Below are 13,221 nucleotides of genomic sequence, written 5' to 3'. Positions count from 1 at the left end.
GCATGAGATATTATTTAATAGGTTGAGCACATACTTTGCATGCAGGATGCTTGGGTTTGACCCAAAGCATTATTATGATTCTCTGAGCATGATCCAAGTACAGAGCTAGTACTAGTCTCCATCTGTGCAAATGATGACTCCCCCAAAACAAACAAAACATCATAAAGTGTTTATGAAATAATTTTTTTGTAAGGACTACAAAAAATTCAACCCAAAGATAAGTATTCATCTAACATTCATACTGTGGTTTCATGTTGGAAGCTATAAGACTTAGAGAGCAAAATGGAGTCTCTGATGCCTGAAAAACCAAAGGCCTGTGTACATGACAGGCGGCCACTGTGGCACTTGCCCATGGACCTAAAGGAAAGAACAGCCACATAAGTCAGTTAGCAAAGGTCACAAGATGTTCCAGTAAACCGCCCGAGTTGCTAAGATAAGATCACACATCCTGTTACGCTACCATTGTAAAAGAATGTTTGTGCGATATAAGGGTATTTTGTAAAACTGGAAAGTCCATCCTGCATGACCCCCCGACTTTTCTATAGATACCATGGAAAAATACTGAAATTTACTTCCTCATTCTGTAATGCTATATAAGCCTATTTGTGCTTCAATAAATTCGGCTCTTGATCAGAGATTTTGTCTTGAGCCCATTTCTTTCCCTGCCTCTTCTTTTCAGGTCGGATCCCGCCTGTGACCCACGAATTACTTCGCGATCCTCAGTCCACCCTGCGGGCAGGGTTCCGGGGGTCACAGTTTCAAAATACCATCTCCAACTGAAAGGAACCAATGGCTTGGTTCCCAGTTGAAAATATAAAAAGGTACAACATCTATCTGACAAAAGAAAAAAGCAAAGCAAAAAAATGCAAAAACCAAAAACCAAAACAACAACTATGCAATACTATTGACTACTCCTATGGAAAAGGATTGGTGCTACAGTGGTAGTGAAGCAGCACTGAATTGTGATTATTAAAAAATATTGGGTATATAAACATACAGGTAAATATCGAATGGTACAGTACCTCAACAAAATCTAATGGTGAGGGTAGGAGTTTCAGGATATTCATAAGTCAGATTATACAGAGCTGGAGAGAAGAGATAGCACAGCAGATAGGGCATTTGCCTTGCATGTGGCCAACGAGCATTCAATCTCCCAGGCATCCGATATGGTCCCCTGAGCCTGCCAGGAGTCATTTCTGCAGACAGTACCAAGCATAATCTGTGAGCACCGCCAGGTGTGATCCAAAAACCAAAAAAAAATATATACATATAATAAACATAAGACTACTGAGAATAGTTATCAGTGAGTGTGTTTCAATTTTTGATGCTAAACCCTTTTAGTCATCCTTTTCCCTATTGTGTTTAAAATTATCCACAATAAAAATTTAAAAACTTCATATTCTGCTATAGTTCTACAGAAAATATCTCTACCTCATTTTTTTGTTTTGGCTTTGGGATCACATCTGGTAACACACAGGGGTTATTCCTGACTATGCACTCAGAAATCACTCCTGGCTTAGAGGACCATATGGGACACACAGGTCCGCTGTGGGTCAGCCGCGTGCAAGGTAAATGCCTTACCACTGCGCTATCACTATGGCCCCTCTTCATCTCATTTTTACAGATATACTTAATTATATTCAAAGCCAAATCTTGATATTTATCCTTCTTTCTTGTTGTCTTTAGTTCTGTGAAAGCCATCTCTTAATTCCAATCAAGTATATTAAGTCCTAATGATTGTGTCTTCCGCTCCTCTTCTCTCCTCTTTTCTTCCTTCCTTCCTTTCCCTTCCCTTCCTTTTCTTTTCCTCTCTTTATATTAATCATTCTAGTAGCTTGATTCTCACTAATATAGTGCTTCCATTCATCTCATAGTATAATATCTCCTCTCCACTGTCTTTGTTCCAAAATATTGCATGGCTTTCAACATAAAACTTTCAGCAAACCAAGGTGTTTAAATAAAAAATATTATTAAAAAAAAAAAAAAACCTGGGCCTGGAGAGATAGCACAGCGGCATTTGCCTTGCAAGCAGCCGATCCAGGATCAAAGGTGGTTGGTTCGAATCCCGGTGTCCCATATGGTCCCCTGTGCCTGCCAGGAGCTATTTCTGAGCAGCCAGCCAGGAGTACCCCTGAGCACTGCCGGGTGTGGCCCAAAAACAAACAAAACAAAACAAAAAAAACAAAAAACAAAAAAAAAAACAAACAAAACAAAACCTTCCAGCAACACACACACTCTAACAAGTCCACTTTCCTACACAGTGTCTCTCTCCTCCCCCACACCCCACACACACATCTATGCCTTATTCTCCTTTGTTGGAAGCTTCCTACAATAATCCAATTCTCAGTTTCTGTTTCCTTTATGCATCTGTTATTCTCCCTATATTTCTTTCCTTTTTTTTTTTAATTTTCCAGCCACACCCTGCGACACTCAGGGTTTACTACTGGCTATGCACTCAGAAATCACTCCTGGCTTGGGGGACCATATGAGATGCCTGGGGATAGAGCTATGGTCCATCCTAGGCTAGCACAGGCAAGGCTTGTGACACTGCTCCACCTCCCCTATATTTCTTTATATCCCAACGATGAGAGATCATTCTGTATCTCCTATAAATATTACACTCAGCACCATACTTTCCAGATGTAGGAACAAAATCACATGATTTCATCTTTTCTTAAAGCCAAAGGTTTGCATGGTGTGTATGTACCAGTTCTTTATCCAGTTATCTGTTCTTGAACATTTGGCTGCTTCTAGATCGAACACCCTATTCTGAACCCAAAATATCCTTCTTATTTCTACTCATCTCCAGTTAGAATGTCTGAAGGAACAGAGCCCTATCAAATACAGGTCCAGTCCCCAGTTCCTAAAGCACACAGCTATGTAAGCTCCTTCAAATATCACACTACTCACAGCAAATAGGGAAGAAAAGTTCACAAAGCTCTATGGGTAAAAAAAACCAGAACAGAGAGGACTTAAACAACATGAAACAGCTCAGTCAATCCTCAGACAATAACTTTAGTGACAACATTAAGAGAATGTTTAATTAGATCAGAGTAGTTAGCAGTCAGTAGTGTAGAAGAATGAATAGTAAAATGAACTACAAGCAGAAATAAGAGTATGGTAAGTAATATATAAAATTTAGAAGCTCTGGGAGAGAAGATCAACAACAGCTAAACAAAGTATCAAAACACTCCAAGATAAAGAGGAAAACTGCTGGGAAATAATTAAAGATGGAAAATAGTATGAAAAGAAATGTATAGCATATCAGAGAACTATGGGATGAGTTCAAGAGGAACCAATGCAAGAATCACTGCAGTCCCTGAAGAATAGGAAAGCAAATTTGATGAAAACCTTCCCCCCCCTTCAAAAAAAGTGTGGGGGAGAGAGAAATAGAGAAATAGAAAACTCTATTGAGCTAAATTATCATTTCGATTTAAAGGAATAATGAAACTTCAGAAGACAGGCAACAGTTTAGGAAAGAAATTCATAGCCATGAAGTCAGTTTTGCATGAAGCCCTTAAGAAGTTTCTTTAGATGTCAGGAAAACATTCTTAGCATGTGACATTGAATACGATACTCAACTAAATGGTGCTTATGTCCCTCTACTAGATAAAGGAATATATATTTTATTCTTAGATTGCCAAGGATTTTATACATTTTCAGTAATAAATTAATCTTTTATATTCAATGTGGTGTCTTCAAATTCTTCAAAATTCTTGTGATAAAAACATTACTTTTATGGCCTATTTAGGTTTCCCCCTTTAAATACTAATTTTCTTCATTCTTACTAAGTCTGACAAGTTGTAGGCTTTACAAATTTCATGCAAATTCCAAAAAATTTAATAGTTAATGACAGTAAAGACATGACCATTACCATAAGGCAAGTACAGAAGTTAATGTGATATTATAGATACCAGAGCTGAAAAATCTCACATAAATGAGAGTAGATATTGTAGTGTATTATATACTATTTTTTTTTTTTTTTGGTTTTTGGGCCACACCCGTTTGACACTCAGGGGTTACTCCTGGCTATGTGCTCAGAAATCGCCCCTGGCTTGGGGGGACCATATGGGACGCCGGGGGATCGAACCGCGGTCCGTTCCTTGGCTAGCGCTTGTAAGGCAGACACCTTACCTCTAGCCACCTTCCCGGCCCCATACTATTTTAATTAATTTATACATATAGCTATCAATCATCACTTTTATTGAGTTATTTTCTGACCATTAGCCCTTCCTTTAAGTTTCCTTGGAGCAATCAACAAAATGTGGTATACCAGCCATGTCAATGGCTCAGCTTCACTGCATTTGCACTAAGATCTGCAGATTCCTAGCTGTTAAAAAAAAATCTAGGTATTCAGGTTTTGTAGCTGACATCTCCAGGGATGGTTTGGAACCAAAGTCAGCCATGTCACCCCTCCCCCCCCCCCAAGTGCTTCTATACTTTCAAAATTTTTGCAGCCATACCAACAAACCAGAGCTGTCCCCATATGAACTCATATGAACAGATTCTAAAAGTTGTGTATCTCACAGATGCTTATACATAGTTTTAATACTGACTTCACAGTAGGACTATATCAAACGAGACCTGAAATTAATATAGAATCCACACAAGCTCAAACAAAACCAAGAACAAAATACTTAACTACATCTCACTAGATCTACAGACAATGAAAAAAAGTACCACTGCGTGATGGATGACAATTTTAAAATTTTATTTTAATTAAGTTGTCTTTCTTTCCTATTTTTAAGTTTCATGGGTATTTTTTTTCCAAAAAGCAGATATTTACACTGTCACTCTATGCCTGAAATACAACTATGAAAGGCTTGTAATGCACAATGGTCTCATTAAAAAATGAAAATAAATCAACATTAAAGCATATATTTAGAACTTTCTATTTTTTCTTTTCGTGTTTTTGGGCCATACCCAGTAGTGCTCAGGGTAGTCCTCCTGGCTCTGCGTTCAAATATTGTTTCTGGCAAGTGCAGGGGACCATATGGGATGCCTAGGATTGAACCAGGATCAGCGCTGGGTGGGCTGCATGTAAGGCAAATACACCACTGTTGAGCTATCAAACCTGCTCCTTCATATATTTTTTTTTTTTTTGGTTTTTGGACCACACCCACCCAGTGATGCTCAGGGGTTACTACTGGCTATGTGCTCAGAAATCACACCTGGTTTGGAGGACCATATGGGATGCAGGGGATTGAACCCAAGTTCATCCTGGGTCAGCTGCAGGCAAAGCAAATGCCCTACCACTGCGCTATGGCTCCGGCCCCTCCTTCATAAATATTGTAATATAAATTATTTAACTGAATCACCATGAGACAGTTATAAAGCTGTTCATAATTTTAGTTTCAGTTATACAATGTCTAACACTTCACCAGTGCATATTCCCCTACAGCAATGTCCCCAGTTTCTTTCCTGCTAACCTGTGGCAAACATCTCTCTATCCCTCTCTTTATGTTTTAGACACTGTGGGGATATCATGAATATCACATTGTCTTCTTTCAATACCTACTTCTTGTCCTGAATAATCATTTCCAACTATTACTGTCATCGTTGTCCCATCTCTGCCCTAACTGCACTCCCCAACTCTTTGTGGTAAGCTTACCATGAACTGAACCTCATTTCTATTTCAATATTTCTATTGAGTCTCTTTTAGCTGTAATTCCTTGGGCATACATGATTTGGCTGCATATAGTCTTTAGCTCTGAGTTTCTCTGCAATGATGTCCTTGATTACTGATACTTCCTGGGGATTTTCTTCCTGGGTTTCTGAACTCCAATGATTCATATGTTGTTTCTGTTAGTTTATCAAATGTTGTGTATGTAAATATTTTATGGGATTATTATGTTACTGACCCTACCCTGATCAGTGATTGTACCCTACCCTAGGGTGTGACCTGGCATTCTGCCCCCACCCTAGGGTGGTACCTGATTCTGCTTCCACCATTGGGTGGTATCTGATCCCACCATTGGGTGGTACCTGATTCTGGGGGCTTTTGGCTGGAACTGATGCTGAGGCATTTGACTCCAGTCTTGTCCACTGAATAAAGCTAATATTTCTACAAGCCTGTCTGCGAGCTGTTTACCTGCCGCTTCACCTCAGAACCTCCAGCTGAACAGGGTGGCAGATGCGTGCTCCGAACTGGAGGGAAAAGACCTCATCTCCATCCCTCCATCAGTCAACCTCTTCAGGGGCTGACTTGCAACAATCAAAGACTTACATTTTCATTTGTTCACATTCTTTGAGAAATTTTTTCATTGTCTGATCATTTATTTTACGGCTCTTTTCGACTCTTCTGTTGTAACTAGAATACAAAATCCACACACAGAATGGGAGAAACTATTCATCCAATACCCATCAGATAAGGGCTAATATATGTTATACAAAGTATGGATGGAGTTATTATGCATCATCTTCCAGTTCACTGATTCGGTTGTCAGTTGCTGTTACTCTGTTCAAGAGGCTTTCCAGTGACATTTTCGTTTTGCTTACTAAATTTTTCAGTCCCTTTATTTCAATTTAAAGTTTTCTTATTTTTATTTTCATATCCTCTTGATTTTTTTTTTTTTTTTTTTTGGTGCTGAAACCCGGGATCGATCCCCTCTTGATTCTTATTTGTGGTTTGTTCAGCTCAATCCATGCTTTCTTTGATTTATATGAGGATCCTCCATATTTCTTCTCTGAACTCCGTATCTGAGAGGCTAAATAGGTGGTTGGCACTTTTTGGGTCTTCAGAGCTGCTATCTTCATTCTCTATGCAGTGTTGCCTTGCATTTTCCCCCCATTCCCATGCTTGTAGTGTGGTATTTTCTAAGTGTTGTGCTGGGGTTCATTTGGTAGGTGTGAAGCCAACTGCTGCCGAAGTTCTTTGTGGGCAGGGACAGTTTACCTCTGAGGAGGTGCCCTCAGGGAATGTTGGGGGGGGGAGGGTATTCACAGTCCAGCACACAGCACAACAGAGGCAGTTTACAATATCTGTGTGCCAAAGCACATGGAATGATAAAATCCCTCAATTCGAAGCCACAGCGTGGCGGTAGGGTGTTTGCCTCGAACAGGGCTGATCCAGAACAGACCTCACCTGATCCCCAGCATCCCATATGGTCCCCAAGCCAGGAGCAATTTTATGAGTGCATAGCAAGGAGTAACCCCTGAGCATGACATGGTATGGCACAAAAACAAACAAACAAAATAATCCTACAACTCAATGTAACATCCAGAAGCCAGAAGAGGAGCTAAGTATCCACCAGTGGGCACTATTTTGAGAACACCCTGCTCAATCATCCTGTTCTGGGGCAGCTGCTGTTCTTGGGCACTTGAGTTGTTTCCAGATTCTAGCTATTGCCAATAATGCTATAATGAAAATAATACAGAAGAATTTTCTGCTTTTTTGGGGGGAGGTATCCCTGGGATATATTCCAAGGAGCTGTATTTCTGGGTCATATGGGAGCTCAATTTCTAGGATTTTGAGGAATGTCCATATTGTTTACACAAAAGGTAGGACCAATCGATATTCTCTCCCAGCATCCATGCCAGTACAGGTTTTTTTTTTTTTTTGATGTGTGCCAATCTTTATGGTATGAGATAACGCTTTATTATTTTGACTTGCATTTCTCTAATGATTAATAAGGTGGAGTATTTTTTTCATGTGCTTTTTTGGCCATCTGTATTTCTTCTTTGAGAAAGTTTCTGTTAACATCTTAACCCCATTTTTGGATGAGGTAGGATTGTTTTCCTTGTTACACTTTACTTTTGTCTCTTATTATAGTTATAAACTCACTATCAGATGGATATTGAGTGAATGTCTCCCAGTATGAGGGAAGTTTTTGTGTCCATGTCAGTTTCCTTTGAGGTGCATAAGCTTCCTACTTGAATGTACCCCATTTGTTTATCTTTGCTTCCACTTACTTAGTCAGTGAAGTTTCATCCCTGAAGATGCCTGTAGTCTAGATGTCATGGAGTTTTCTGTCAGTGGTTTTTTTTTTTGTTTTTTTTTGTTTGTTTGTTTTTTTGATGTACCATACAGTTATAGATCTGAGTATTGGTCTTAAATCCATTTGACTTTACTTGTGTGCATAGCTTTAAAGAGAAAGCTTTGAGTTCACTCTTGCATGTAGCTGACTGACTTTCCCAACGTGAAATTTTCCCACTTCTTCAAATTTTGTTCCCCTTAAAGATTAATTGATCAAATACTGGATCATTTGTCTCAGGATATTCAAGTCTATTCCACTAATCTGAGAGTTTCTTTATTCCAATTCCATGCAATTTTAAAGATTCCCACTTTATACTGCAGTTTAAAGTTAGAGAAAGTGATGCCTGCCATCTTTTTCCCAAGGATTATTGCTTTCACTATTCACGGTCATTTATTGTTCTATTTCTTTGAAAAATGTCATGGGTATCCTTAAAAGTATTGCATTAAATCTGTACAAAGCTTGGGATATACTGATTTTTTTTTTTTTTTTTTGGTTTTGGGGCCACACCTGGCGGTGCTCAGGGGTTACTCCTGGCTGTCTGTTCAGAAATAGCTCCTGGCAAGCTACGGGGGGACCATATGGGACACCGGGATATCGAACCAACCACTTTTGGTCCTGGATCGGCTGCGTGCAAGGCAAACGCTGCTGTGCTATCTCTCTGGGCCCCACATGATATTTTTTTTAATTTTTTATTTTTAATTATGAGAACAAAGATGCAAAGAAAGAGGACAAGGTAAAGTTACAGTGGAGGACAATCACCCATAACATAATTCTCAGAAGTTCCCTTGCTGATATCTTAACTTAGAACTTTCAGGCAAAAGAACATTAACATAAATAAAACAGAATCTATGTACAATTTCTTTGTTCCTCAAGTCCCCAGATTGTAACACATTATAGTATTTCTTAGCAGTACACAAGGCAATCTAAAGCCATAAAACTTATGTAACTCCTTAAACATTAGAGGCATAGTATTTTTTACATTTCCATGTACGTGCATGTTAGCTTAGTTAACCTCAAATTTTAATGTGTCTTTTTTTAAGGATTAGAATCAAAGGAGCACGGTAAAAACGGTGTTAGAGGGGCAATTGTTGTTTGCATAGGCCCACCAAAATATGAGGGGAATGGAAAGGAATAACCTTGGCCTAAATACAAAGAGACCCGACCCCCTGAAGTTTCCTGGCATAAGACCAACTCTAGGCTCCAGGCAAGCTAGATCGTCCAATCAAAGACATTGTCTGTAGTGCCAAAACACTTTTATTTTTCACACAGTCTCTATTGTTGGTATCATGTTTCTGTATTAAATATCCTGGAATCTGCAGAAATATACTGATATTTTAATAATGTTAATATTCCCAACTCATATGCAAGGTGTTTCCATTTCCTTGTGCTTTCTTTTATTTCTTGAAGTATTTTTGTATTTAGTTCGAGTATAACGCGCACCCGTAATTTTCTATTAAAAATCGTTATAAAATTTTTGTTTCACACCAAGCATTGTAATTGTCAAAGGAAGTTATTGAACACATGTGGCCATGATAAAAATCATTTATTGACAACGTAAACTGGTATAAACATAATACCGAAATAAAATTACCGGTAAACATATTTATTTAAAATGCTTCAAAGTCAGAATCATCATCAAATACACTAAAGAGTTGTTCCCATTCTTCTCGAGTTAATTTTTCATTAGTGTCCCAGTTGTCTGTTTCTCCAGTTTTTTTCGCTTTCTTCTGTGCTTGAATTCCACTGCAGGTCATCTTCTGTGCCTTCCATTTTATTGCTGATGCCTGTCTTCAAAAATCTCTTGATGATCATTTCTTTTGGTATGTCTTCCCATGATGTTTTAACCCAGGATGTCACGAGAGATAGGCCAGGTTTCTTAAGATTTTTTTTTTTCTTCGCCCTCACGTACAGTGTGTGGCTACAGCCCGGAAAAGGCGCAGTGCGAACTCACGATTCACCTGTGCCCTCATTGGACTGGCTGCCACTGCCACCCCACCCCAGCCCTCGCGTTTATAACGCACACCCAAACTTTGATTTCTTTTTTTGGTAGAAAATTGTGCATGTTATATTAAAAAAAAACAACAGTAGGTCTTTAACAGTTATAGTTAAGTTGATTCAAGATATCTGATTTTCTGAGGCACAATTCTGAATGAGGTTATATTTTAAATATATCTCATTACTAGTATTTACAAAAACCATTGATTTGTGTATTAATATTGTAGCCTGCCATTTTATTACACAAAACTTGCTTGTAGAAGCTCCTCCGTAGAAGTCTTTAGGATTTTCTAAATATTTGCAAATAGAGCTTGACTTCTTTCTTTTCTATCTGGATGCCCAAATATCTTTTTCTTGCCTAAAAACTATGTCAAATACTTCCAGTAATGTATTGAAAAGAAGTGCAAAGAGTGAGCAACTTGGACTTTTGACAGATTTTGGAGGAAAGGATTTTAGTTTTTCCCCATTGGGTATAATGTTTGTAAATGGGCTTCTGGTAAATGGCCTTGACTTTATATACTGTGGAAAGTTCCTCTAATTCCCAACATGTTGAAAGTTGTGTGTGTGTGTGTGTGTGTGTGTGTGTGTGTGTCTCCTTGAATGGGGAGGGAGGGAGGAGGGAGGGAGAGAGAGAGAGAGAGGGAGAGAGGGAGAGAGGAGAGGGAGGGGGGGGGAGGGGGAGGGAGAGAGGGAGGGAGGGAGAGGGAGAGGGAGAGGGAGAGGGAGAGGGAGAGGGGGGGGAGGGGGAGGGGAGAGGAGAGGGGAGAGAGGAGAGAGAGAGGGAGAGGAGGAGAGAGAGGAGAGAGAGAGAGAGAGAGAGAGAGAGAGTGAGTTATTCCTTGAATGGACCTTGTGAGCAACTTGGACTTTTGACAGATTTTGGAGGAAAGGATTTTAGTTTTTCCCCATTGGGTATAATGTTTGTAAATGGGCTTCTGGTAAATGGCTTGACTTATATACTGTGGAAAGTTCCTCTAATTCCCCAACATGTTGAAAGTTGTGTGTGTGTTGTGTGTGTGTGTGTGTGTGTCTCCTTGAATGGGGGAGGGAGGGAGGGAGGGAGAGAGAGAGAGAGGGAGAGAGAGGGAGGGGAGGTGAGAGGGAAGGGAGAGGGAGAGGTGAGGGAGAAGGAGAGGGAGAGGGAGCGGAGAGAGGGGAAGGAGGAGGGGAGAGGAGAGAGGGAGAGGGAGGGGGAGGGGGAGGGGGAGGGGGAGGGGGAGAGAGAGAGAGAGGGGGAGAGGAGAGAGAGAAAGAGAGAGAGAAGAGAGAGGAGAGAGAGAGAGAGAGAGAGAGAGAGAAGAGAGAGAGAGAGAGAGAGTTATTCCTTGAATGGACCTTGTCAAATGACTCCTCTGCTGTAGTGTACTTTGATAAGATTGTTTTTTGCCTGTCATCCCACCTGGATCTTCCAGGTGGGGGTGATTAAGTAGAAAATAAAGAGCTTGTGGGCGAGGCTGAAGAGGCATTTTGGCAAAGCTGACGGCTGGCTCAGGTGTTGTTTTGGAGTTGGCATCAGAACTGTTAAAGGACTATCAATGCCGAACTTTTGTACCCCAACCATTGTATCAATCTGGATTATTTGCGGTGGAGAATTATCACTTAGGTTTCCCCCAAAAGGGGGAAAGGAAGAATGGGATTTAATCTCTCATTTTTGGAGATATTTCTGGATTCACAAATCACCAACAAGTGGTTCAACATCCAACACTCTGCATCTGATCATCTTTTTCCTTTTCTTTCATATGTATATGAAAAGAATATATTGTGTAGATTAACTTGTATATGTTAAAACCATCCTTATACCCCGGATAAATCCTATTTGGTCATGGTGTGTCACTTGTTTTTTTTTTTTTTTTTTTTAATAAATTGTTGGATTCTATTCGCAAGTACTTTGTTAAGGTACTTTGCATTTGTGGTCAAGCATATCACCCTGTACTACTACTATTGCTTCTTTTTTTTTTTTTTTTAAGTGTCTCTGTCTGCTTTTGGTACCAGGGTTATATTAGCTTCATAAAAATTGTTTGAGAATATTTGGTTTTTCAGTTTCCTAAAGGGCCTGAAAAGGATTAACAATAGATCCCCTTTAAAGATTTTTATTTTTTGGGTCACACCCAGCAATGCTCAGGGGTTTATTCCTGGCTCTAAGCTCAGAAATCGCAGCTGACAGGCTCGGGGGGACCATATAGGATGCCGAGATTCGAACCAGCGACCTTCCGTATGCAAGGCAAAGGCCTTACCAATGTGCTCTCTCCAGCCCCCCCTTTAAAGGTTTGAAAGAGTTCACAGTTGAGTCTATATAGGCCTTGGCTTTGTTTTGGGGAAGCCATTTGATAACCATTTCAATTTCTTCAAGAATATCCAATTCTTTCAAGTTGTCCAAGAATTTCTTTTAGGAGTCTGAGAATTTATCCTTTTCTTTTAGGTCGTCTTGCTTTACATCATGTTTCACAAGTTAAACTCAGATTATCCATAGAGTTTCTGCAGTCTTCTGACATCCCCTTTCATTTCTGTTTATTCTGGCTAACTAGGGTTCAGTTTATTAACTCAATTTATTAAGGTTCTTTTTATTTGTGACTCATGCTAATGACTTATTTAAAAAAAAAAAAAAGAACCACCTCTCACTTTTATCAAACTGTTTTTGATTTTATTAAGTTGTTTTTGGTTTTCCAGTTCATTAATTTCCGCTCTCAGTTTTATTATTTTCTTCCTTCTACATGTTTTCTGCTCATTTGGTTGATTTTCCAACTTCAGCTGTATGGTGAAGTTATTTATGTAGGTCCTTTCTTTCTTCCCAATGAATAAATGCTTGCAAAGCTATAAAAATATCCTCTTCTGCTGTGTCAGAATTCTGTTAATTCATGTTCTGTGTTTGTTTCCAACAATATTTTAATTTCTTTTCTGACAGACTGGTTATTTAATAGTGAGCTGTTTTATTTCCAGGTGTTAAAAGTTATTTATCTGGGGGCCCGGAGATAGCACAGCGGCATTTGCCTTGCAAACAGCCGATCCAGGACCAAAGGTGGTTGGTTCGAATCCTGGTGTCCCATATGGTCCCCCGTGCCTGCCAGGAGCTATTTCTGAGCAAACAGCCAGGAGTAACCCCTGAGTAACGCCGGATGTGGCCCAAAAACCAAAAAAAAAAAAAAAAAAAAAGTTATTTATCTGTTTCTGTTTAAAATTCACTTCTATTTTAAGTGCTTTCTGGTCTGAAAAGATAGGTGATACAATTTTTATCCTCTTGATTTTATGGAGG

The 13,221-nt window shown here is 39.5% G+C and overlaps 1 protein-coding gene across 1 annotated transcript in view; it reads right to left on the bottom strand.

Moving 5' to 3' along the window:
• The window catches only part of TRIM24 (tripartite motif containing 24), a 93,710-nt gene that overhangs the window by 70,909 nt on the left and 9,580 nt on the right, over positions 1 to 13,221 (bottom strand). The gene's annotated exons all lie outside the window — the stretch shown is intronic.

This window comes from Suncus etruscus, chromosome 1 (assembly GCF_024139225.1).
Source record: "Suncus etruscus isolate mSunEtr1 chromosome 1, mSunEtr1.pri.cur, whole genome shotgun sequence".
Lineage (NCBI taxonomy): Eukaryota > Metazoa > Chordata > Mammalia > Eulipotyphla > Soricidae > Suncus > Suncus etruscus.
The sequence above is the reverse complement of the archived record's forward strand: the minus strand, read 5'-3'. Positions and strand labels throughout refer to the sequence as shown.